The 26,011-nt window shown below is 47.3% G+C and overlaps 1 protein-coding gene across 3 annotated transcripts in view; it reads left to right on the top strand.

Annotated features, from left to right (window-relative positions):
* LOC149855494 (dual specificity testis-specific protein kinase 1-like) overlaps positions 1–26,011 on the top strand; it is a 59,690-nt gene that overhangs the window by 9,359 nt on the left and 24,320 nt on the right. The gene's annotated exons all lie outside the window — the stretch shown is intronic.

Raw genomic sequence — 26,011 nt, 5'->3', positions numbered from 1 at the left:
CAAGCTGCAGATGGGTACCTGCTCATTAGTCTGGGGAATCAAAAGCAGCCGGATATGGTGCCAGCCACATGGCTCCCTTGTGTGCCATTTAGCCACAGAAAGTAGAGTGCCTTTATCACATGCATCTTATGAGCTGTTACGCTTAGGGGAACTTTTGACCTTTTTTTTTTTTTTCTCTATGGGGCATGAATTAGCTGCTTTGCCAAGTAGCAGCACATCACCTTTTGTGTATTTGTTTACTGAAAGAAAATTGATCTGTTGCAATAAAGAACAAAATTCTTGGAATCCAGAAACTGGATCAAGGTTCAGACCTAGGATTTTGACCATTCTCCTACATTAAATGTCAGAATTTTGGAGTTGTGTTGCTGATCCTGCGATGTTGTCAGAGAAACAAATGTAAGTGGCTGCATATTTGTCTATCATGTTGGACAGGGGTTTTGTGTGATAGTCTTAAATATGGGTGATAGCTGTACTGAACACTCTTTAATCAAGTTGAATTCAACAGAATTCATTAAGGACTGACCTGCTCATTCTGTTGGGAGAGCAGGCATTTTGTATGTGAGAACGAGGTATGTAATGCAATAAAAAGGGCTTTGAAAGTGTTTTTTTCCGTAATGCTGAGAAATATTCAAAGCACAACAACTTCTGGGAGATTTATTAGAACAATTTGTGCTATAGCTTTTTGCAGGGAAAATGCTAAAGAACAGAGCGCTTTCCTTCTCCCACCCCCACTTATAGCCGATAAAATTTGCCTAAAAAACAAATCCTTTGTTCTTTTTGAATTTGTGTCTGGTTTTGAGCCTCCTGCAAACTGAAATCAGTTAATTGCCTGAGAACCATAGTTTCAGCTTTGGATGCAAGTATCAGTCAGAATCAATGGGACTGTTTTGATTAATTTTCCAGTGTTTATAATAAAAATATCTTTTGAAATGCCCTAAATGAAGATTAACTGTGTTGCTGAAGATTTATTCCCATTCCACCTGTGCTGTAAATGAGAACTGTAAATGACTTGATTAAGGGGCTGGTGGTTTACTGGGAAAAAAATCCTTCCCCATGTAACACCAGAGAAACCTCTGGGGTTATACTATGGATGGCTTTTAGTTTCTTGAGGCTTTAAGTGCTGCAGGGTCCCTTGCAGAATGTGGGCTTGTTGCAATGATATTCCTGACTAGAAACTCTTTTCCAACATAACCAGGTATCCTGGTTTTCTCTGCTTTAAAAATCCCAAATTCTCTCATATTAAAATCCCAAATTCTCTTATTAAAAGTCCCAAAATCTGTGATTAAAATGAAAGGCCACTATATATATATGTATAAGAGTTAATTGAACACAGTGTTTTTATTGAAATATTTACAATTTTAAAGCAATTTGGAAGCCTAATAATGCCTCAATCATTATAATAAAATCAATTCTAAATAACTATATATTTTGGCATTTGATTTTGGTTTTTTTTATCATGGAAAATCAGAGCTCCCCCTGTCCTCTTCACTGGACCAGGGTCCAGCTGTGGCTGTCTCCCCCTCCCCCAGCTGCTTTGTGGTGCTGAGCAGCCCTGATATACCAGTGCCTTGCCTCTGCCCATGCCATTGTCCCTCACTCCAAACCCACAGTCCCCTGGCCTTTCTGGTGTCCCTCGCTACTGAGTTGCTGCCCCCACCATGCCCAGGCCCCAGCCCCCCAGGGTATAAGGAAGAAGGTGGGTGAGTGGGGAAGGGGTTGTGGGAACAGGGGCCTCATTGGGGTGAGTGGAGGGGCACAGGTCATGTAGGGGTGTGCAGGGGCACATGCTTCCCCAGATTTTTGCACCCACAGTGGGCTGTGGGGCTGCAGCTGGGCCAGACCAGCTCTGGACAGGAGCTGCCTCTGCAGCCCAACAGGTGGGATATGGTGCAGGAGGGAGCACCACGCCACCGTGGTCACCCAGGTGAGGTGCTCCCTGCCTACCCAGCAGCAGCAGGAGCACAACTCAGTGCTGCCACCACCACTGCACCTCACCTTGGCTGCCGTGGTGGTGCGGTGCTCCCTCCTGCGCTGGACCCTGCTGTGGGCACAGAAATGTGGGGGGGCATGTGCCCCCCCTTCACCTCTCTGATGCATCACTTCTGCCCACCCCCACTGACTTATCAGGAGGGAGCTGTGGGAGCTGCTCTCCACTGCTGCCTGGCTGCCATGTGCCTGTGTGCATGCGCACAAGCATGTGATGCCTCTGCCCCCTGTGTCCTGCTCCCCCCAGCCCCAGCCAGCCTCTTGCAGGCTTGAACTCTGCCAGCCTATAAGGGGAACCCACTGTTCCTGAGTTTTTCTCTTTTCAAGGAGAAAATCCACGTTTTTCCACAGCAGACAGAAAACCCAGATCCCTGGACTTAACTACCCTGATGGAGCTACTGTAGTCTTTCCTGAGTGATGGAAGAATGTCTACGTTGTAAAGCTGTACCCAGTGCCAGCACAGCTCAGTCCTAGCTGGGGCTCTTGGAAAACCATTTGATCATGTTTCATTTTTTTTCAAGGCTCCAAGATTTGGGCTGGTTGGGAGGCAGAGATGGAAGAATGAGCAAGCATCTGTTTCTGTAGTCAGGGGGGCAGTGTATGGAGGTCTCCTAGTTTAAGACAAGGACTGAGCATACAGGTGCGTCTTCAGCTGCGTAAGGAGAGACCTTGATTCTCCATGTGATTCAAAGTGGTGTTATTGTGGAGCTCTGTTAACACAGAGTATCTTGAACTGCCTCAGTATGATGTATGGTAAAAATCCCATTAACATTTCTGCCGCGTTTGTGATGGAGCTGTTTGAACAGGCACTGATGAGGCCAGAGCATTGTCCATAGCCACGCTGTCCTTTGTTGGCCCAGGACTTAATGCCAGTGCCTCCTTCTGATCGTTACATTTTGGAGAGCCTGAATCTGTATAAAGCAGGGCAGAAGCTACTCCCACAGATGGCATTAATTGGGCTCTTTGTTGGCAGCCTCAGAGGAGGAGCTTAGGACTGACAAGGCCATGGAAACTGAATGCCCTTCTCGCCCTCAGAGTTGCTTCTTGCAGGTCAGGGGTGAGCCCTTTTTGTGGGACAGTGAGAGGAAGGTGCCAGCTGTCTGTGTGGTGCCTGCCATGTCTGTAGACAGAGAACTTTATTTGCTCCGGCTGTTGACCCAGAACCTCTCACCAGGACTAAATCCACTTAATTTGTTGAGGTTTCTTTCTGTTTGGCCTGGGTTTTTCATTGCTGCTGGCAGCAAGGGTAATGTTTCTTTGCCAGCCTGCTGCAAGGGTCTAATTCAGGGAGAGAATTTACTTGTCCAAGAACCAGTGAGTCACAGCTTTCTTTTTAAATATGAGCTTCAAACCTGACTTAATAGATTTAAATAGAAGATGCCCGAGTTCTGGGACTGAGGGTGTGGAGCTGGCACCTGCAACACCATCACATCCCGAAGATTTGATCCTAGGGCAGAAGTAGCTAGAGATTTTGAGCTTCTCTCTTTCTACCATCAGTGCCCCTTCCATCCACTTGTTCTCTTCACAACCACCCTTTTCTTGACAATGTTCTTCCTATGTCACTTCTGGTTGCTTCTCAGCTCACTACCTCCTGTTTCCTCCCTGCCACCTCTCCTTCTACTACTTCGTGGTGCCAGTACACTGAGCCTGCTGGACTGTTTAAAGGAAGTCAGTTTAGCCAGTAGTGGATCATCCACCACAGCCAGTCCTTATCAGCAAAGGATCAAATGGCCTTATTCAATTATTAGATCCAGCCGGGAAAGGTTCTGGGATGCTTACAAAGGGTGAGAGGGCCTGGTTGGGTAAGGCAAGCAAGGTTCTTTGGGTAAATGTGATATCTTTTATTAGACCAAACCAGTAGTTGGAAAAAAGTTCTTTGCAAGCTTTTGGGTGCAGTCACCCTTCTTTAGGCACAGGGAGTCTCTGCTGTTCTGAGATCTCCAAGGTTGGATAAAGGGAACTGTAGAAGACTTGTCTGGTTATTGTTGATGGCTCTGGAAAAAACGAAAAGGCCTCTAAAAGGGGAAAAGCTCTGAGTGTTGGTGCTGTACAGAACTGCTGAGATGGATATCAACAACAGAGTTGAGCCCCAGACTTCTAAGTGGTCACTGTTAGAGGTAGGTCTGTGCTTGGTATCTAGTCCAGAGTTCCCTAAACTCTTAGTCAGACTTGGATTTGGCCTTCATGTTTGGAGTAATCTTACAGAGATCAAAACACAAAATTTAAATGTGCAGGATGACTGAGGTTACAAAAGCACTTTAGGCCCCTGTTGAGATCAAGACTGCCTGGTCCTGAGCACTGTTCAGACACAAGGTACTGTGTCTGAACAGTACGACCCTTTCTCCAGAGACAACACGAGTCACATATGGGAGAGAAAGGGCAAAGCTTAACAGATGAAGTGACTTGCCTAAGGTCACCCTCTGGGTCAGTAGCAGAGCTAGGAGTACAGTCCAGGGGTCTGAAATGCCATAGCACTACTCTAGCCATGTGGTCCTGCTGCTTCTCTCATTTTTATGCACAGCTGAAATAATTTGGGTGGGTGGTTTGATTTTGATCTTAGGCAATTTCTGCTAATAGCAATGAGTAATTCATCTATAGCTCTTAGTACAGCCTTTGTTCAGATCTGCCTTTCCAATAAATCCCGTTGTGTTTTCTGCCCACGAATTTAGAGGACTTTGGGCACATGCATGAAATGATCTGTGCCCCGAAGAGCACCTCTGAAACTGGGAATTAAATCCTGGGTATATCACAGGAGAGAACTAGCATCGTGTTCATGCCTTTGTCCACAGTGTGGCCTGTCACAGCCATAGCTTTGCCTGGAGTTTCTGCTCAGCAGAGTTGTGGGGTTTAGCAGCAGAGGATGCTATGGGTCACAGCAGAGTTGCATTAACAAAACTGTGTAAGATGTGAAAAAGATTGACAGTTAGCATGGGCTGAGAGTCAGGACTATGATGCATCAGCTGAGCTCTATGGAGAATCCAGGATGGCAAGATTAGAAAGACCCGCAGGAGGGAGGTGCATTAGCAGAGCTGAGGAGGGGCAGGGGGCTTGTGGCAGGCCAGGACTAAGGTTCCTTGGCACAGCCGTGTGGGGGAAGTGAACGCAGCTCCTTCCCACACTGTTCCCTTCTCAAGCAGCACAAAATTAATGCTTCCCTTTCATGGGGCCTGAATTCACTCCTTGGTTTGAAAATGGTATTCAGAGTAATGAAAATTACCTTGACAGACAACTTTGATTTTTATTAACTGCTACTTGATGACAGCCATGTTCTTGGGGGTGGGTGAGAGGGTAAAGATTGGATCTTGAATATGTAGGTCCAACAGTATGGAGGGGGCACAGAGAGCAATACTAGGATGAAGTTGTCAGACAGACTTGCCAGGTTCCCAGGCAGAACTCTGTCCTCTGGGCTGTCTCTTCCTACCTGGTACAGATAATCAGACACTGATGGGGCATGAAGGTGGTGGTGATATTGGCTGGGCCTGTCAAGTGGCAGAAGGTGGACCACAGCTGACTGTGGTCCTTGTAGCAAGCAGGCATGGGAGTTCGCAGAAGAGGCCAGTGGGTACTGGCAGTTGCAGCAGGGCTGGCCAGGGACAATGAATGGCATTGCTGCTGTTTACAGTGCTGGAGGGTACAGCACTGGGAATGCTTACTGGTGCTGGACTCCAGGGCTTTGCTTGTGATTGTAGTAGCTAAGCATTGGGCACAGGCTGTTCATAATGGACAATGGATCCAGCAGTGTGAGGATTTGCTGTGGCAAAGTGAGGGACACCTTTGGGAGTGGTGCAGTACTAAAGTGCACCAGCTCCTTCCTTATCCTTTTCCAGTCAAAAGAGCCTCTTCATTTTCCTGCACTACATCTTTGTATGTCATTTTGCATCATTCTTGGGATGCTGTAGATGAGGCTGAAATCAGAGACTGAAAGATGCTATCTACTCTACCTTCTGGGCACAAAGCAGGACTGTCCCTACATTTACCCTCCAGGGAAATCTCTGCTTTATTTCTAAATGTCCGTAACTGCAGCATCTCCTACCAGCTTTCTCATTTGGTTCCATGATCCTCTATAGGCTTCAGCATTGGGACATTTTTCTTGTTCAGCTCCTCCCCCTGCCTCCTCCCCACCCCAACCCCATACCATCTTATTACTCCTAGTCAAACTGTCTTGTAACTTGCCACAGAAATCTTCTTGCCATCTCAGTGTTCATTCTTACAAGCATGTAAAGAGATACAACCCTTTTGGGTCTGAAAGGTCCTTTTCTCTCCCAAAGGTCTGGTTTGCCCAAGAAAAATGCCCCAGCTTAACTGATGGTGTTATTTTAAAGTGGTGCAGACCTTATCTTGAGTCCTGTTTGGGCCTACCATTGAGCACCTGTAATGAATTTATTCTCACAACGGGCTGCTGGATTAGGGCAGAGTGGCTATTCCCACTCTACATATGGGGAGCCAAGGCACTGCGAGCACTTTTACACGTGCTTCAGGGCAGGGATGAGTGATGTTTTTATCAGAGTGGCTCCTAATAGTGCTAACATTGCATGGCACCCCATGGCCCTCTTGAAAGGATCTCAAGGTATCCTGGTTGAGAATCATGCCTTAGAGACTAACTGGTTCAGAGAGGCATGATCTTTCCCAGGTGACAGCTGGGAGAAGTTCTCTTCAATGAGCTTTAGTACAAATGCTCCTGCTGCCATTCTGAAGTGTGGGGACGCTGATACATGGGACGCGGGAGGCTTCTGGAGTGCGGTAATTGCCACGCTCAGAGTCCAGCAGACTCAATTAATAGCAGCACATCAGAGCAGCTTCTGTGCTCATGTAGAGGCATCCTGGGTGTTTAAGTGACTTGCCCAGGGCCCCAAAGGAAGGGGAGACTTAAAGATGGGTCTCCCAGGTTTGAATCCTGATTGGTGGACCATGGGTTTAAACTGAGCTTCAACAAGCTGCTCTTAAACCAGAAGACGAATGCCCACCAAGGCATCTATGCTAATTAAACTGAATAGCTTCAGGTTAGACTAGTGCAAATTTCTTGGGCTGACAAACTTGGAGCACAGAGGAAAGAGGCATAGGAGGCTGAGTACAACCTGGCCAGCCATTGCTGAGCTGTGCAGGTTTTAAATTTCATTCAGTCAGCTGCCCCGCCGCCTGCTAGAGGGCTGAGGGCTGCTGTTCTACTTAGTTCTCTTTCCAGAAGGCAGAGCCCTGAGGCAGATCTTTATCATGTCTGCATACAAACATTTCCCTTTTAAAGGTGACCTGTGCAAAGAAACTGGATTGGTGTCCTTCTTGGTTTTGTTTCTTTATGAACGATAAAGACAAGGTAGAGGAACATTTTATTTATTTATTTATTTATTTTCCTTTAAAAAGAGATTTTTTCCCCTTCTTAAAAATTCACTTCGTACGTAGCTGCAGCTCCCCTGGGTCTCCCTGGTCTTGCTGAAACGGATATAGTAGCTCTGCCCTGAGAGCCGTGCTGTTGGGCTTAAGCCCTGGCAGCTCTGCTGTCAGCATGGAGTTGTCGCAGCTCTACGAGACCAAACTGCTGCCCTGGGTCACTCTGGTTTTGCTGCAGCTAACATAGTGGTGGGCCTGCTCTCTGCCCTAGCAGCTCCTGGTCTTGCCCCTGCTTACCAGCCTCTAGTGGCAAGTCACAGCTGTGCAGGTGAAGGACAGTCAGAGGAGGATTTTTGGCTTAAGGTGTGACTGCTTCACTAAGAGGAGAAACACTAAGACAATTAACATTTGTGTGGCTTTCTGTGTAAGGTATAAGAAAGCCCTGAGATCATTTGCAGCCCTTGGCACTGGTGATGAAGGGTGCATTGGACTGGAATCAATCCTATGTGTTCACTTGTCTATGCACTTTGAGTAGTGATCTCTCTTTGCAGGGTCAGGCCTGTGGTCACATCACCCATTCCTTGTTGCCCAGGGTTGCTGTAGATGACACTTCAGATACCTCTGACACATTTTTCCATCGCACAGGTTAAGGTGTGCAGGTAGTACAGTGAAATGAACATTGCAGTCAGGCAGGAAAAAGATCTTCCTTCTCTCTCTGCTTTTTGGCATGGCAGGATGATCAGACTTCTTGTGTATTATCCTGGCATATTACATCTCTCCTGCTCTCTTGTTAATGGTTTTAAACCTCTTGGTAGCCTAATGTGTTGGTGCCAAATGGATTGGCATTTATTTTGTGTCGTGAACAATTGTTCTTTGCTTTGGGGTAGCCAGTACAGCCATTCCTTGCATACTCATCTACAAAGCAAACTGCACTCAGTGTTCAGATGCTCACCAATGAAATGCCATGGGGGCAGGTGGAGAGAGGGACTGTTTGATTTTGATTCTGATTTGTAGCTCATTTGAAAGATAGCACCACATCAAACTGTTTCTTGATATGGCTGAGTGAAATTTGGTCTGTTGTGAGCCACTTTCTGATTTGTAGTGCTCTGTGTCTAGCCTCAGGTTCTAGGGGCATGAAACAAGGAAGCAGAGTTTGTCTGACTTGACGTGATGAATGGAGAACACAAGATGATGAAGACAGAGCTGGTTGCTCAGCCAAGCAAAGGGGCTGGTTCAGAGCAGGCGTAACCATAGACATTCCACCTGCGTGTAAAAAGGCCCAACGGTGTTCATTGGTTAAGGCACAGCAGTGCCTGTAGCTGATACAGCTAGCGTCAAGTCCAGCTGCCTTTGACTCCCCAACCCAAATGACAAAGGTATCCAGTTATAGCCCGGTTGATGGGGAGAGCCCCTGGCAGGAGCCTTGGAGAAATAGTGAGATACTTTAACTGTTCTGCCACTGTGCCTCTTCTCACCTAGTTATAATGGATCTCAGTTTAATGGAATGAACTTTATTCTTTACAGACTGGTGTAAACATTCAGTGACTCCACCAAAGTAACCAGGATTAAAATTGATTGTCTTAATGTTTAATTGTTGGGTGTGTCTGGGTGAGACAGTGGCATTTTACAGGTCCCCTTAGCAAAATCAGACCCCGACTCGAGTCTCTGACCCTGGTGGGTCTTTCATAATCCTGGATGATGTGGTAAAAATGGTGGGAATTCTCATCTCGTTTCCTGATGACTTATTGTGGTTTCTTCTGGCTGAGTGTGAGAGATGGGGATCCTACAGGGTTGGGGGGGGGGGCATCAACAGACATTTTGAGTGTGGGTTTTTTGGTATCTCTTTGAACTTTACGTGCCAGCAGTGCAGGGGAATACTACTAGGGCAGTAAGGCTAACCCTGGGCCCTTTAGCTTTTCTCCTCAGGTTACCTCTAGCATGGGTTTGATGCCATTAGAGCTTAAAAGAAACCTGGATCCAGATCTCCCCCAATATTTTGTGGGTGCAGATCCCAATAGCACAGTTGACTTGGGAGTCCCTAATAGGTTGACTCAAGACTGATGCCTGTCAGGGTGGTTTGGAGCTGGATCCCAGCTATGCAGACTGAGCATTGCAGCAGAGGAGGCTCTTCATGTCAGGTCAGCAGGTGCTTGAGACAGTATCCCAGGGGCAGGCAAAATACAGCCTGTGGGCTGGATCTGGGCCACCAGGCACTTTTGTCCAGCCATGGCACCCAGCAGCTAATTGTACCTTGCCTTGCCCTTCTGCCCATGAAAGTGGGAGCAAGGCGTCCATGTATACACAAGCTCCAACATACCCTATTGTGTCTCACTGCTTGAGTGGGTGGAAGTGAGGGATGGTGGGAGGTGTGGGGAGCCCCCCATACTCCACCCATTGTGTGCAGCTCTGGCAGGTGGCAGCAGCAATAGGCAGGGCCCTTGGGGCGCTCATGCCTGGTACAGGTGCTAGTGCCTGGTGGCATGTGGCTCTGGCCAGCGCTGCACATCGTGACGAGGAGTGCAGCTGCCATTGGGCTGTCTCTATCGTTGGCACTCCCCACTTGTGTACCATGGGAGGGAACTCAGCTCTCTGCCATGCAGGTCCTGGGAGTCCACTGGAAGTGGAGGGGAGCCCTGGCTCCTGCTTGCATGCAGACTCCTGGGACCTGCATGGCAGGAAGCAGTGAAGGCACCCGGCTCTAGCATGTGCAGCTTCCATTCCATGGTGTGCAAGTGCAGGAGCTGCTCATGCATGGCAGGGGGCACTGGCAATAGAGACTGCTAGGTGGGGGCTATGCTCCTTGCTGTGATGTGCACCGCTGGCTGGAGCCATGCACTGCTTGGCACCAGCACCTGCACCAGGCATGAGTGCCCTGAGTGCCCCTGCCTGCTGCTGTTGCAGCGTGGAGGGAGTTGGGGGGGGGGGAATCCCTTACACTCCCCCCCCTCCTTCAAACCCCACAAATACCACCCACCCACACCCTGCCCACATAGCCACACCCCCTGACACAATGTTCAAGACTAAGAATTTATTTTTGAGTTGTTATGCAGTTACCTCTATATACAGTACACACGACAAAAATTACCTGGGCAGTCAGGGAAAAAGAAAACAGGGGCAACATCGGACCCTTGCTAAACCAAATGGGGCAGCTGATAACTGGCACCCAAGAAAAAGCCAATCTCCTTAACAATTATTTCGCGTCAGATTTCCACCAGCCTAAGGGGATTGTCCCGCCTGACGAGATGCAGAATTACCAGGGTAAGGGTGGACATACACCCATCACTGGCATGGATCTCATGAGGGAACACCTTGAGAGGCTGGACATCCAAAAATCAGCTGGCCCAGATGGTATGCACCCAAGAGTGCTAAAGGGACTGGCTGACATAGCACAGCCAACGGCGAGGGTGTTTGAGAGCTCATGGTGCTCGGGCAAGGTACCTGACGATTGGAAGAGGGAATGCGGTGCCTATCTTCAAGAAAGGCAGGAAGGATGATGCAGGGAACTACAGGCCAATCAGTTTGACCTGAATCCCTGGAAAGATCTTGGACAAAAATAGTTAAAGAAACTATTAACAACAGGCTAACAGAAGGCAGCGTTCTGCGGGAGAGCCAACAGGGCTTCGTTGCGGGCAGGTCTTCCCTGACCAATCTCTTTTCCTTCTGACCAGGTGACACATCCCCTAGACAAAGGAGAAGAGGTTGATATCTTATATTTGGACTTCAAAAAAGCCTTTGACCTGGTGTCCTGTGATGTCCTCATGGTAAAGTTGGGGAACTGCGGCCTCAACATCCTTCCGGTCTGATGTCTGGGGAACGGGCTCCGTGGTCAGATCAGTCACTGGAACTGAATCAGTGTGGCACAGGGTTGCCAGTGGTGACCTCCAGGGCTCTGTTCTCAGACCTGTACTCTTTAATATATTTAGAAATTATCTGGACTTTGGTGTCAAAAGCGGACTGGTTAAATTTGCCGATAATGCCAAACTGTGGGGAAGTGTGATCCCACTAGATCAGGGGTTGTCCCCCGGGGGTACGCGTAACCCCCAGTTGTACTTGAGAAGGCCTTAGGGGGTATGCACAGGCAGGTGGGGCTGGAGCATCACCATGCACCATCCTGTGCAGGCGCTGCCTGCCTGGCCAGACACAAGGACCAGGGGAAGGTCGCACATGGCAGCTGTCGCCACTCCGTGTTCGGTTGCGTGCCCCTCCCCCTGCTTGGCATCCGGCTGCCAGGGTACACTACTCTGTGTCTAGCTGTTGGGGTTACACTAACCCAAAAGTTGAAAAATGCTGTGCTAGAGGATAGGCTGGCGATTCAGGCCCACCTCAAAAGGCTCACAAGGTGGGCAGCTCAAAACCTGATGGCATTCAACACTGAGAAATACAAGGTGCTTCACCTTGGGAGAAAAAACCTGCATCCTACTTATAGGTTTGGCAGTGCTACACTCGCTAGCACCATGACTGAAAAGAGACTTGGGGATCATGACTGACCACAAGATGAACATGAGCCATCACTATGAATGCTGCAGCTGGTAAAGCAAACAAAACTCTTGCATCTACCAATGCATCTCAAGTAAGACCCAGTAAGTCATCCTCTTGCTTTACTTAGCCTTGGTGAGGCTGCTGCTGGAGTACTGCATCCAGTTCTGGTCTCTGCAATTCAGAAAGGATGTGGAGAAGCTGGAAAGGGTCCTGAGGAGAGCCACGCGCATGATCAGAGGTCAAGAGAGCAAGCCTTACGATGACAGGCTGAGAGCCATGGGACTCTTCAGCCTGGAAAAGCACAGGCTCAGGGGTGACTTGGTGGCAGCCTATAAGTGCATCAGGAACTGGGAGAACAGCTGTTCACCAAAGAAAGACAAGGTCCAATGGTCGTAAACTCTTGGAAGACCATTTTCGGCTGGACATAAGGAAAAGCTTCTTTACTGTCTTGAGTCCCCAGGGCCTGGAATCGATTCCCTCCAGAGGTGGTGCAAGCACCTACTCTGGACACTTTCAAGAAATGTTTGGATGCTTATCTTGCTGGGATCCTTTGACCCCAACTGATTTCCTACCCCTTGGGCGGGGGGCTGGACCCAATGATCTTGCGAGGTCCCTTCCAGCCCTTATGTCTATGAAATCTCTTACAATATGTCAAAGTAGGTGTTTGACTTTTAGTGTATGACTTTTTTTTCTGGTTCTAAGATGGCAACTTCCCCTCCCAAAAGGGACTTCTGGTGGCAATGGTTCAGGGGTTAGGGGGTTGGACTTCTGGTCCCAAGATGGCAACGAGGGGGTAGGGCTACCCATGCGGCCCTCAAAAGCTCACCAAACCTTGTTTAGCAGCCCTCCAGATGAAATAATTGCCTGCCCCTGCACAATCCCCTAAAACAGGCCCTCAGATATGCTCCTTCCTTTCCTTGCTGCTTGGTCTCTCTTGAGGAGGGAGCTGCTGGTGTAGGAGGGGGTGTGAGGCTTCAAGGCCTCTCTAAGCTGGAGCTTCCTTTGCCAGAGGGGAGAAGTCATTTGCTTATTTCCCCGGTAAACGCAGTTGACCTAATAGCCATGGGTCTCACTCCTGCTTCTGCAGCTGCTGATATGCAAGCAGTGCGGCATCCCAGACTCTCAAGAGTCCTGCATCCACTTCAAGAAATTGAAGAGTGTGGTTTCCCTTTGCAATAAAAAGATCACTCAGCAAAACCTTCCTGCAAGGCTGATAATCCCACTCCCTCCCACCCAGTTTACTGCAAACAAGCCCACCTTGCCAACCTGGCAGGTCAGTAGAACAACAGCTTCCCCCGTTTGCTGCAAAAGGTGCTTGTTTAATTGCTTTGTATCTTCTTGAATAACTCACCACTTCATCAAGTGCTATGGGTGGTTTATTATCTCTGGATCTGGATGTTTTTGCTTGCTAGGGATGAGGGATAGGGTAATGTTTGGAAGGACTTGGGTAGATATTTATTATGTGTTTGCTCCAGTGTTTATGATAAGGTCTCCTCAATTTTTTTGTGACTATAATGTATGCCAAAGGACTGATAGTAAGCTTGCTTCACAATTCAGGCCCCTTTAAGTTTTGGATTTACTGGCATCCACTTCTAAAGGCTCTAAAGGGCCAACACCCAGCTCTTGGAGGACTGGACCCTGGAGGGTACCAACCAAGCCTTGAGTCTCATTTTACATGCAGTGGGTGCATCTACACATGCAATTTATTTGAAGCAATAAACTCTGGAGCAGTTTGAGCTGGAGTAAATTGCTCCCAGGTGCAGTGTTCACATGTGCACCCAGGACTGCAGCAATTTGAGCCAGAGCAGAGCAGTTTGCGCCAAGGCTGCTCAGCTAGTGAAAGAGAATCCCAGCCTTGAAGTATTTACAACCACAAGAGGCAAAAGAGATGCAAAAGGAAGCAGGCACAGCATAGGATTTGCCCTAGTTCATACAGCCTGTCAGAAACAGAACCTGGGTCTCCCAGCCCTGGAAAATGCTGCTTCTCTGATAGGATTGGCCTGTGCCTGCAGGGAGGACCCAACCACCGGCACACTTCTTTGGTCTTCCTTCTCTGAGTTCTCAATGAGAAGTAGTTCCTGAATCCTTGCCACCTCTCTGTGAAGCAGGTTATAGCTCATCAGTTGCAGAAGGTGCCACAATACAGTGGTTCTCAACCTTTTGGTACCTTAAGTACCCCTTGCCGATCAACTCAGCAAAAGCAAAACTGGAAATCCCACTGTGGCACTTGTGGTTTTGCCATGGTGAGCTGAGTCCCACTTCTTCTACCCCGGCCCAGAGCAAAGCAGCCTGTGCGGGGCCTCCTTCCCTATCCCCCAGCACACTGATGCTGGGGAGTGCAAGCCCTGGCACACCAGACACGGTGGGAGGGGTGGCAGCTGGAACTTCTGGCCTGAACAGGTAAAGACCAAAATGCAGCACCGTTGTACTCCCTGCCCATGTCTCGTGTACCCCCAGGGGTACGCATACCACGGGTTGAGAAACACTGCCATAGTGGATCAGACTTGTGCACCATCTGATCCAGTCTCCTGTTGACTGCTCTCATGTCTGATACTTCAGAGGATGGGGTGACAGGGCCTGTAGTAGTCCACGATTGGAAAAGTTCGCTCTATGTGTGTACAAATCAACGGGAGCTGATTCTGCCCACATTATCCTCTTAAGTCAGTCATTTCTGCTGTCCTTAAGGATTGTGGAGAAGGAGTTAGAGCAGGGGGATGGGACCCGGAGCTTCTTGGCTTTATCCCTAACACTCTGTCTAACGTGCTATGGATAGTCTTCATGCAGTTCATTCAGTGTCTCTATTTTCCATTTGTATAATGAGATTAATAGTTACTGCTAAGGGAGACTTGTGAAGCTTAGATACCTAAGCAGCTTTAGAGTCTGCAAAAAGAGGCATGTTGAAAGGGTGTGTTGTTGTTTCCATCCTTTGTCTCAGCTGGTGCTTAACTTTCTGGTTACTCTATAATTACAACTGGCAAAAGCCTAATGGTTTCCATATGGTTTGAAGATGAAACAAAACCAGATTTGGAAGGGAAACCTGTAACTATAAGGAGCTATGGTTGGATTCAGAGGGATCTCTACCTCATTCTTTCATAAATAGTGGTGAATAAAGTGCACCACTATTATAACTCACTGAAAATGTAAAACAGACTGTTAGTGCTTAGTATTGCTATTTGCTATTAAGTGTCCATGTATCCTGCAGCACAGAATATGTCTGGCTCCCATCAGATCAAGAATAGCTTCAAGGACAGTAATGAAGAAATCAATGACATGTGGTGGAGTTAACCTGCAACATGGTATTGAAATGAGAAAACCACGTTCTTCCAGAAAAGAAGAGAAACAATAGCTCTGGCTTTCATGTGTAGATTTCAAAGCATTTAATCAAAAACCAGCCAAGTATCATTACTCCCAGTTGACAGATGAGGCAGCAGGCACAGAGACTCGTCCAGTAATCAATGGCAGAATTTAGGAGTGAGCCCAGGTATTGGGCTCCTTGGCTACTTGCTTTTGCCACTGTATCATGCTGCCTTGCTGCTTTAGTTCAAACCAATAGCAGATTTGTGGAGGGGATGGGTCTTATTTACATTGGACCCAGACATGTGGGGTCTAATTATCAAGTGCTTGTCACCCAAAATCAAGTTTAGAATTTCAAAGAACTTGGCACCCAACACAATTAAGGTTGTTTGACCAATCCAGCATCAATCCTAGACCTCCATAACATTGACAAAATGTCAGTTTGGATCATAATCCAGTCTCAAAAATCCTGCCTCTACCGGAGTCATTCAGTGAAGCCAGGATTTCTCCTGATTTTCTGGCTTGGAGTTGGGTCTGTTGACAACATTGTAGTAACACCGGTTTACAAAATGTCAACAGTTTAGCATCCTGTTTCCTGGACGGAGCGTTGTGTTTCTGAGGCTTTGTCACACTTATCTTTATGAATCAGAACTCACGGCTGAGGTGGTAGCTTTATGAAGAATATATTTGTATTAAAATCAAATGCAAAATACTGCCCTGCTGTGCTGCATAATTTGACTGTAATTTGCCTTTGTGTTGTGCATAATGCATAATGTTGTCTCTTACAAGAGAAAATATTTCTATATAACTGAAGAAATCAATCAAATGTACTCAGGCTAACTTGTAAAAAAAAAAAAATGTACTACAAGCTTAAAATAGGCATTTTTATTTAATTTGAGGACATTCATAAAAAAATTAATTAATGGACATACTTGCATTATCAGAAGAAACGCAAACATTCATCATGAAGCCATCTGTATACTGTTAGTTAAAATGTTGTAGGGCTTTCCCTGGATTTCCTCAGATTAACTGGAAAGCACAGATGCATGAAGTGTCACCCTCTTGTCCAGAGAGGATTATTTTTTGGATTTTTGTATACCTGCATCTTCTTTACAGAATTCCTCTTGCCTGGATTTTTTTTTTAATTTCATCAGCAGAATGATATGGGTTTGTTAGTTTATTTTTTTTGTCTTGGCCAGTAAATATTCATCACAATTTTACAGCAGATTAGTATCTTTGTATCAGAAAGTCTGTATGTACCTAAATCTGTTCCTCTTCATGCATATCAGGCTACAAAGTAACTGCTGAAACTATTCTAGACCAACAGACCCCAGAGAGAAAATCCATTCTAAAGCACGTTTAGGATCTGAGCCTCTGGATTTATTTCTGTGAAGCTCAGAGAAGCATTTCCCAATGTCTGTCTGCATAAGTGAATCTAGGATTTTGAAAAGGGTGGCGCACATGGTGTGATACATCATCACGTATAACATTTTTCTCCAGTTAAAAAGAAACTAGAAGCTGTACTAATAAATTAGGGGTCTAGAGCTATATTATTCAGTTTAAGGTTGAAGCAAAAAGAAACTTTAGTGAAATGTGCATTAACTTACTTATATCATGTTGTTATATATAAAAACACAAGAAACTTGGCAAAAATAATTGAAGGATGTTGTTTCATTAGTCCTGTAGAATTAAATGTACCTTCTAGATACATGAAACAAAGCTTAGGCTTTTTGAGCATCTTGACAATGCATCCAGTGCTTCACTGAAAGTGATTTGTGTGCCTAAGTTTATTTTCACCTGAGTTAACATTTCCATACCTGTGTTAATGTATTTATCTAGAGTTAAAAACAGTCTGCAGGGCTGTGAAATAGGAGCTACATTTCAAGAACAGCTAACAGGGCAGAATTTCAGAAGAAAGGATAGCTTGATTAGTGTAACGATTAAAGTCCATTAGGAAGAAGAGCGGGTCTTAACACTGGAATGAAGAGTTTAGAAGGAATCGGGTAAATTGTAATGCTCCACGAAGTCGATTTACTCCCTCGCTGCTGACTGAATAGAAATATTGCTGCCACTGCCAGGTGGGTGGTTTTAATCTTTGGGTGGACAAGGAATCAACAGGGGGTATAACTGCACTAGTGCACTACCCCTGGATCTACCCCTGTCTGTTTGTCTGTCCCTGTGTCTTAATGTCCATCAACCACTGATTAATTAGTATATGCAAAATTACAACTGATGTAGTCATGGAAGGAAGGGGAAAAAGTAGGCAATTGTTAACTGTTGAGGTGATTTACCCCTCATGTCGTGATTACCCATTCAAGAATAACTTGTTTGTGGTCAAGAAGAGGAGAGGCTGAGGCCTGAAGTGGCTTAGATGCATAAGGTTTGTTTAGGGAAGAATGGAACAAGGATTCAGGAATTCAGGCTCTAACCTTAATACTGCTGATGTGTTCATTAAGAAATCTTTGTCCCATACTAGATAATCATGATGGTGTTTAGATGCTATAAGAGAAGGCAGAAGAAGAGAAGGCAGGCAATCAACTGAATATTGGAGAGGCATGTAGTAGTTTGTCAGTCATACAAAGACACAGACACATCAATCAACCACTGCTCCTACTTAACTGTTCCCTTGTTCTCCTTGCTTTGACAAAGTATTTACAGCTTTGACCTGGCTCCTTTGCAAATGCAAAACGCCTTTGGTTAATGAGTCAATGGCTGCTGAGACCTTTTCTGATGGCTGTGGCCTGGCCTTACATTTCAGCTTCCTTTGCTAGGGCTGGATGTCTGATTATATGTTATGAAAATTGTGCAGGCTAAGAGTTGTGGCTGTGCAATAAGGCTGGACTTAATTAAATAGGTCCAGAGCTGAGTGAGCCTGTGACAAAAGGAATGAAATCATGGAAATGGCTTGTGTCCAGTACAAATGAACACTGTATAAAAGGCTGAATTCCTTTGGATACCACCCATCCAGGAAGGAGGCCCAAAGAGGAGGAGGAAGTGTTTGTGCTGTTTACCTGCTGCATGCAATTAAAGCCTTCCTCTCTCAGGACTCATTAGGAGAGGTCTGGACTGGATGCTGGGCGATGCTGCATGCTTCATGGAAGCTGAAGACACAGATAAAGATTTCCTTAGCCTGGAACATGAACTTTGGGACACCGTCCTGGTTGAAGGCTGTATGGAGCAGTTCAGAGATCTACCTCCTGCTGCACTCTTCTACCTGCCTCTGCTGTTGAAGGAAGGCAGGGGGCAGCTGGCTAGTGTATGGTCACAAGGGATTGTAAGTGTTACGAGCCAGATTCTTTACTCCCTGACACCAATAAAACTATAACACATAGTAGAAACACCCTGATGTCAGAGTGCGCTTGTACACGTGACGCCATTACTACATACATGTGACAAAATGTCACTTTGTATGGCTTAATGGTGACACACTGTACATGTGCATGAGTTTTGGGGGTTTTAAATGAGTTTGCGATATTGCAAATTGCAATGATGCAACTGTCAGCTCCAGCCCCTGCCCCCCTCCCCCCCCCAGCTGCAGGAGAGGTGGGCAGGCTCTACAGAAAAAAAAGATTGGGCCCCTGGCCACTTCTGCTTTCAGCAGGCTCCTGTGGCTGGCAGGATACCTGGGGCCACCCAGGAACAGGCTGGCTTGCCCCTGGGGCAATGTGGGAAAGCAGGACGAGGGCAGCTGGGTTTGCTGGTGGCTGGAGAAGGCAGCAGGGATGGTGCATGGGGCGCTGGAAGCCCAGGCAGGCTGCTAGCTGCCTGAGTGCCGTCCCAGCTCAGAGGCACCTGATCTAATGTTTCCCCAAGCCCACCTGGGCTTCCAGTGCCCTGTGCGCCATTCCTGCCACCTTCTCTGGCCTTCAGCAAACCCATCTACCCTCCTGCCACCTTCCTGTGCTTCCCCAGGGGCAAGCCAGCCTGTTCCTAAGTGGCCCCAACCATCCTGCTGGCCACAGGAGCCTGCTCAAGGCAGAAGCAGAGGGAGCCCTGATCCTTTTTTTTTGGCGGAGACTGCCCACCTCTCTTGCGGCTGGGGGGCAAGCTGCTAGTGGGCCAAGTGGCTCCTGAGCTGTGGGGGACCCCAGTCCCTCCCTCTACAGTAGCAGTGCCCACCAGGGCTGCCTGGGTGGGCTACTAGCGGGCTGGGTGCTGCCCCAGCTCGGGGTTGGGGAAGAGTTAGGTCAGGCTGGGTGCTGTTTCTGAGCGGGGGCAGCACCTGGCCTGCTAACAGGCCACCAGGACAGCCCAGGGGGGTGCTGCCACTGCAGAGGGAAGGACCGGGGTCCCCCACAACTCAGGGGCCACTTAACCTGCTGGTAGCTTGCCCCCAGCTGCGGGCAGACTCTGGCTCCGATTTACTAAAAAACAAAACAATCAGGCCCCTCGCTGTAAGGTGATGGAAAATTTGAAATGGCGGGTTTCAATTTAGGGGGCACAGGCTAAAACCCTGAGGACTAAACCCCTGGTCTAACAGGGCAGGGGAGAACTGAATCAAAATAGGAAGTGGTAGAAAAATTCACTTGGATCATCGGGCCCATTTTCCAAGGGTCCAAAAGCATGGGCTTTGGTCAAAATATATTGCTGCCCACTAGAAAGAGTCCTGATTATGAACATCACGGTCAGGCTCTTTGTGGGGTGAAAGAGGAGCTCTTTCCAGGGCAGGGGTGGTGCTGCTTATCACGCTGAAGTTTATTGCTCCTTGGCGCTGCGTTTAAATGTGATTGGGACCACCGTGTGCTGAGCTGGGTCAGAGCAGCCCCGGCTGGCAGGGAGCCCAGGGGGTCAGCCTGCCAGCCTGGGGTTCTCCAACCCAGCAAAACCGCAGAGGGGCTGGCTGGGGCACCAGGGTGTTGCAGTGTGGGGCTAGCCAGCAGCCAGCCCCCACATTGAAGCACCCCTGTGCCCCAGCCAGCTGGGTCAGTGTCAACATGTGCACTGCTGCAGAGTTTATTATTTTATTCCAGCCCAGTAGCCCTACACGTGTAGGTGGTGAGACATATTTATTGCAGAGCTAATTAGTTTACTCTGCAGTAAATGCGTCGTGTAGATGTACCCGCTATGTGCTGACCTGCCTCTCCCAGAGGGGTTCTGGAGGACAAGGATGGTCTCTGAGTGTAGCAGCCAATGCCAGCTCCCAGAGTTTATGACGGTGACATGTGATCACTATGCACTGGATTACCAGTTACCACCAGTTTGCAAATTGGCATCAGTTGCTGAGGTTTTCTGTTCATAGTGGACCTGAGGCTTGAGAGTCAACCTAGAGATGAGCTCACAGCCTCTTAGCAATACCCTGAGCCAATCCGGCCTTCCTGGTAGTTGTAAAAGAGCCTGGACTGTGAACAGGTCCATAACTGGCTGAGTCCTTTTAACCCAATGGAAGTCCTGGAAGCAGTGATCCTGAGAGCAGCAAGGACTCTGGTCCTGTTTCACTACGCGGGATGCGATGGGGCCCTTGGTTTGGCGATGAGTGCAGAGCGAGGGCAGCCTCAGAGAATGACTGCTCTAAGGAGGTTGGCTTCTTGTACCACGCATGAGATTAGAGGAAGGCCATGAATCAATGGTGCCTGATTGTTTCCTGAGGGCCAGAGCATAAGTGTTTTGAAGAGTAGGAGGAGACTGAGGGGGCAGTTGTTCGGGAAATGTGGATGCTTTGTTGCTAAATTTAGGGAATAAACCACGGCTGATGCTTGTCAGGAAATGGAAGTAATTTAATAAGTGACAATCACAGGCAAAGCAAAAAATGGACAGCAGAATACAGCCTGTCATATCCCCCCAGATTTTTATCAGTCAGGCCAAGCTGTACTCAGCTGACAGATTGTGCCATTTCGAAGTGTGGGTGGGCAGTGACTGTGTTAGTAAACATAACAGAAAACAGATGATGGACATCTTCGCCCCCTTCCCTATCACCTCGTATTCTTGATTAGAGAAACAGCCCTCCAGCTTCCTCCTCAGCCCCACGTGGTAACTGTAGCTGTGCAGAGAGCAAGGCAGGAGTCTCTCCTGAAGCTCGTAGTTTCCCGGAAAAATGCTCCCCTTAGTTGAAATTTTTGACAACTCCAGGTTGTTCACAAAGAGGAAACTTTGAGAACAATTTGGGGGAAGAAATGTGTAGTCTCTGTTGCACTCTGTCCAGAAGAAGAGGAAGAAATAGCAAGTAGCTGTAGGGCGATGGAAAAGATGGTGTGGTGAAGAATACATTTTAACATGTAAAAAACCCCCCTGGCGATCTGAAAAGGTTGATGGTTCGATGTCTGTCAGGGTCAGTTCTGCTGTAGCTCATCATAATGTGTTGTTACTTGTAGCCCCTGATGGCTTAATCCTCAGGATTTTTTTTCATCTGCATTTGGTGCTTAAGGGATTATCATCTATGTTGGGTTGCAAAGAGGCTTTCTGAGAGCATTTTGAGTGCTTGTCATGCCCAGGCCCTTACTGAGGACATAGCTGTGGTAATCTCTGAGTATCTCATACGTTTACCATATAAACATGAGTTTGTGCTTTAAAGCTGTTCAAACAACAGGTATCCTTTCCAAACCCCGGAAGCAGGCACAGCAGGCTGGCATTGTCTCAGAAGCCCACTGTGTGTCAGATTAGAAATGTTCAACCTATTGTGGGTTTGGGTTGCCTGAGTATGTACTACAATGATGTCAGAGAAGACTAATATTGTTGTGGGGTGTTGGGAGGGAGCAAGAAGTAGAAAGAGCCTGCATACCAATTACTAAGCCAAATTCCTGTGGGGACTTGAACCTGACCATCCATCATTTTAAGCCAGTGCCTTAACCACTGGGCCATTTAGCCAGTAGCTCTTCCCTACCCTGTCCCCATGTTGTGAAAACTTTCAAAAGATCTTCTCTTCCACATTAGGTTGAAAACAAATTTCTAAACATTGAAACATTTTGCAAATTAGAATTATTGCTTTTCTGGCCAGTCTCACAGATGTTCCTGGGGAAAGAAACTTTAGAGAAGGCAAATATGGAATAACATAGCTGCAGGGGTAATGGCTTGGCACTTAGTCACTGGTTTATAGCCTGAAGGTTTACGGTTTCCATCTAAAAAAACTGATGTGCCTTATCTATTTTAACCTTGGAGGTCCTGGTTATCTGCATACTTTTTGTGTTCATTTTTCAGTCTTGTTGAGGTCTTGACCTTGCTGATACTGTGTGAAAAGAGTTCCCCAGGCTTAATTCTTGCAGGGTGTTAGAACAATATGCCCTTCTCCTGGTTTTGAGCATGCTGCCTCTCACTATCATGATCTGCTTGCTCATGGATTAGGGGAAATTGGAATGTGTCTGGTTTACCTTTTCCATTCTGCTTATTATTTCTTACGCTTCTGTCATGGCCAGCTGCAGGGAGGAGATGGTGCAAAAGGGACATGGATTTGTGTTTCTGTCCTGAGTGGAGTATGTGTGACATGCTGTCGATTTCTTTAATGAATTAGTTAACCACCCCACTGGGAGCCATGGCCCCGATGACCTAAATTAACCTACCTCCATGAACTTTTAAGGAGTTATGCTGATTGGCACAACTGAGGATCCAGTACAGTTTGCACAGGGCTGCAGAAAACACAAGAAGAAGCAACAGGTCCTGCTTGGAGGCTTTTACAGTTTAATTAGAAAAGATGCAACACACTCAGAGGTATGGAGGAAGATGATGTTTTAGATCAGCTCTTTAAAAGGATTATTCATTTAATCATTTTTTATCTGGCAGTGGGTGAGTGACAGCGCTTGCTCAGAACAATATTTCATAATGCTTAAATGTCCTGGAGATTCTTTAGCTGCTTTCCTGTTCCTTCTCTGTAGTGCATGCTATTACTGGAGGCACAGCATTGGAATCAGTGGGATTACAGGAGCTGGGTCTTCTTGTTCAGCACTCAAAGGTATTAGGATATATAAGGGTCTCCCTAGCTGGGAGGGGAAAGCTGGCACCAGGCCACATTGGCCCCTCTTGCATTTCTCTAGTGCATTGAAGTAAATCTTTGTATTTAACCAGCCAGCTCTACAGGGGTAACTTGACATAACTTAGTGAAGTCAGTGGAGAATTAGGCTGAATTTCCCCCAGATTGCTTCATTTCCTTCCCCTTTTGTATTTGGCCCAGTGGTTCTTGGAGTAGAATTTAATCACAGCTGGAGTGAACTGTGTGTTCATGGAGAGTACCAAGGATACAGTGGAAGCCACTAAGCCCTTTCTTGTGCCTGCACAAAAGCCCTGCTTTCTGCAGTATAAACTTCCATCATGATACAATGCTGTGCTCTGTCCCCCCTTGTCCTCCACCCTCCCAAAGGCTACAGGCTTTGCTTAGCCTGATCATGGTACAGATGCTGCTCTAAGGACCCGCATGTTCCTAAGAGGCCTTGAAATAAACCTTGGCATTTCGAAAGGCCATTTCCCACCCAGCCGACATGTCAGCACTAATCCGAGGACAACCAGCCGCATTTAGGGGGAAAAAAAGAATCAGCTCCCACTCAGTAGAATAATGGGAGGGGCTGGCTCCAGTGCTTCGAGGATGCTGCTGGAATTCTCCTGCAGACAAAGAAATGATTGATGAACTAGGTCAGCCGGGGAGGAGATGGTACGTGGGAAAAGTGCTGAGCAGGGAGGCTGCGAAAAGGAAGCCTTTCCCTGAAAAAGAACCACCTCCAGGCAGGCTGCGTTTCCTTAAGAGAAACCTGTAGCTATTGCGCCTCGTGCAGGCAGGGAACAGGGCGGAATCTGAATGGCTGAGTGGGAAAAGGGGAGTCCTCAAGCATGCTGCTTGCATAGCAAAAAAGGGTACGGGAAAAAAAAAAAGATCTGGTTTTATTTTTGAAGTCCTAGGAGGGATGGGGTTGTTGTGAATCTGCTGGCTGTAGCAGCAGCCTGGGAGCTAGGACCTCTCGGTTCCATTCTTAGACCTGCCACTAACTGCCTGGGGTTTTGGGTAAGTCAGGGCCTTGCTCCGTTCCTGGTCCCAAATCTGTAACAGGGCACTACTGATGCTGGCCTGCCTACAGACAAGGAATGACCTGCCAAGGGGAGGTCTGAATAGAAGAGGACAGCCCTGGAGAGAGCAGCTCATGATGTATGATGCTGACCCTGTAGGAGCCTCTGGCAGTGCGTTAACCCCTTCTGCTTCACTTGAAGGATTTTAGCTCTACAAGCCTTGTGAAATGCCATTGACATCCCTCTTCTGCCCCTGCCTCCCAGGTAGTGATTGCTCTTTGGAAAGTGCTTTGAGCTCCCCAGATTTACCCGGCCTGCTGTAGTAGGGTGTTCTGATCCCGGCCCTCCCCACATCTTGTGTGAACCTACCCTGCTCCACTCTTGTTTGGACCCATATATTGCAGGACAGGAAGGATCAGCACCAGTTTCTAGGTTTTGCTGGGTGTGGAGTCCCAGTACAGGGAGACTTTTCAGGCTTCACATTGCTTGTGCCAACTTGAGGCTGACTTGGTTGGCTGCTGCCAACAGCAGTCTTCCTGCAGTCACAGCAGTGGACCAGAGCAATTAGCTTTCCTCCATGAAAAGCCAGTGCCAGGAACTGAGCCTTTGATAATAACAGGAAATCCACCCCCAGTACGGAGGCTTGGGGATGAGAAAAGCCATCAGCAAATATCTCCAGTGGCATCTCATAAAAGAAAATGTCAGTCCTTTTTTGCATCCACCTGAAGATGGATTCATTTAGCACTGATTTCTCACATAGCCCTGCCAGACTTTTCATACCATCTGCCAGATCCAAGCTCTTGCTGACTTGGCTATTTGGTTTTGTTTTTCTTCTGAGGAAAAAGAGAGTTGGACCTCATCTGTTTCATAAGCAGCTTTTTGGCTTTCATCTTGCAAATGCTCATGCATGTGTTTGGCTTTAAGTATATACACAATCTGTTGGTTTCAGTGGGACTATACTTGTACTCTCCATGTTAACACACACAAAAGTATGCAGGATTGGGGCCTTAATCGTCAAGTTTTGAGCCCATTTGCAGCTCTTGTGATGTATCTTAACCCAGACCTTCCCCCAGCCCCAGCTATTTAAGTCCCAAAGCAGTTTTGCATTAGGTTCTAGTCTGTCTGCAGCATCCTGTGCTATTTCACCTATGCACTTCCACCATCTCTCCCATCTCTATCTATGCATATTAGCCCTGACTCGCTTAAATTCAAATCCTCTGCCTCTACCTAGCCTTGCTAGTACATGTAATTCCCAGTCTCCAGTTCACTTCTTGTAGTCTCATTTGAAGCGATCAGCTTGCTTTCCTCATTGAATTCTGAAGTGGATTAGACTGAGACTGTGATACTCATTTCATGCATGTGCCAACCCGGATTTGGCTCTAGCTCTCCAGATGTAAAGGAGCAGTGTACTAACCAGCAGGATTGCTGGGGCCTGCTATCTAGAGCTCCACCTTTTCTACACTGGGGGTGAAAGCCAAGGTAGTACTGGAGCGTGCTGAGGATGTCAGAATTCCTGAAGTGCGTTAGTTGATGACTTTGCAGAATTTCCCTTCTGTTTTGCCGCTGTTAGGTTACAATCTAGCCAAGGACTTCTGTTTGCATGCAGGCTAGCAGAGATCTCCCGGCACAGCATGCCCAGATTTACCCATTAACATGCTTGCAAGTGGAGTGTTGTCAAACTGCTCTGTAGCAGACAAGTGATTTGTTTTAAAAAGCTGCAAAAGTGGAGCCTGGTTCAGGTCTTGCTCACACAGGATTTGTGCCAGTGTCCATAAATCCACAGGATCCAATCCATATCTTACTTGTACCAGTATGACAGACAATGACTGCTGAAAGTGTAGGGGAGGAAACCGGGGCAGAGTGGTCAGTGACGGGTGAGATGACAGAAGTTTTGCAGCTGAGAATGAAGGAATGGGGAGGGTTTGGAGACGCACACACAAACCCACTTCCTTACAGCCTTAGTGGTTGTCTTGACTAGGAAAAGAGATGATTGATAATGTGTTTA

The sequence above is a fragment of the Crocodylus siamensis genome, chromosome 11 (genome assembly GCF_052110815.1).
Source record: "Crocodylus siamensis isolate JL-2025a chromosome 11, ASM5211081v1, whole genome shotgun sequence".
In the NCBI taxonomy this organism is placed as follows: domain Eukaryota; kingdom Metazoa; phylum Chordata; order Crocodylia; family Crocodylidae; genus Crocodylus; species Crocodylus siamensis.
Note: the sequence above shows the minus strand (reverse complement) of the source record. Positions and strands in the feature narration are given on the sequence as shown.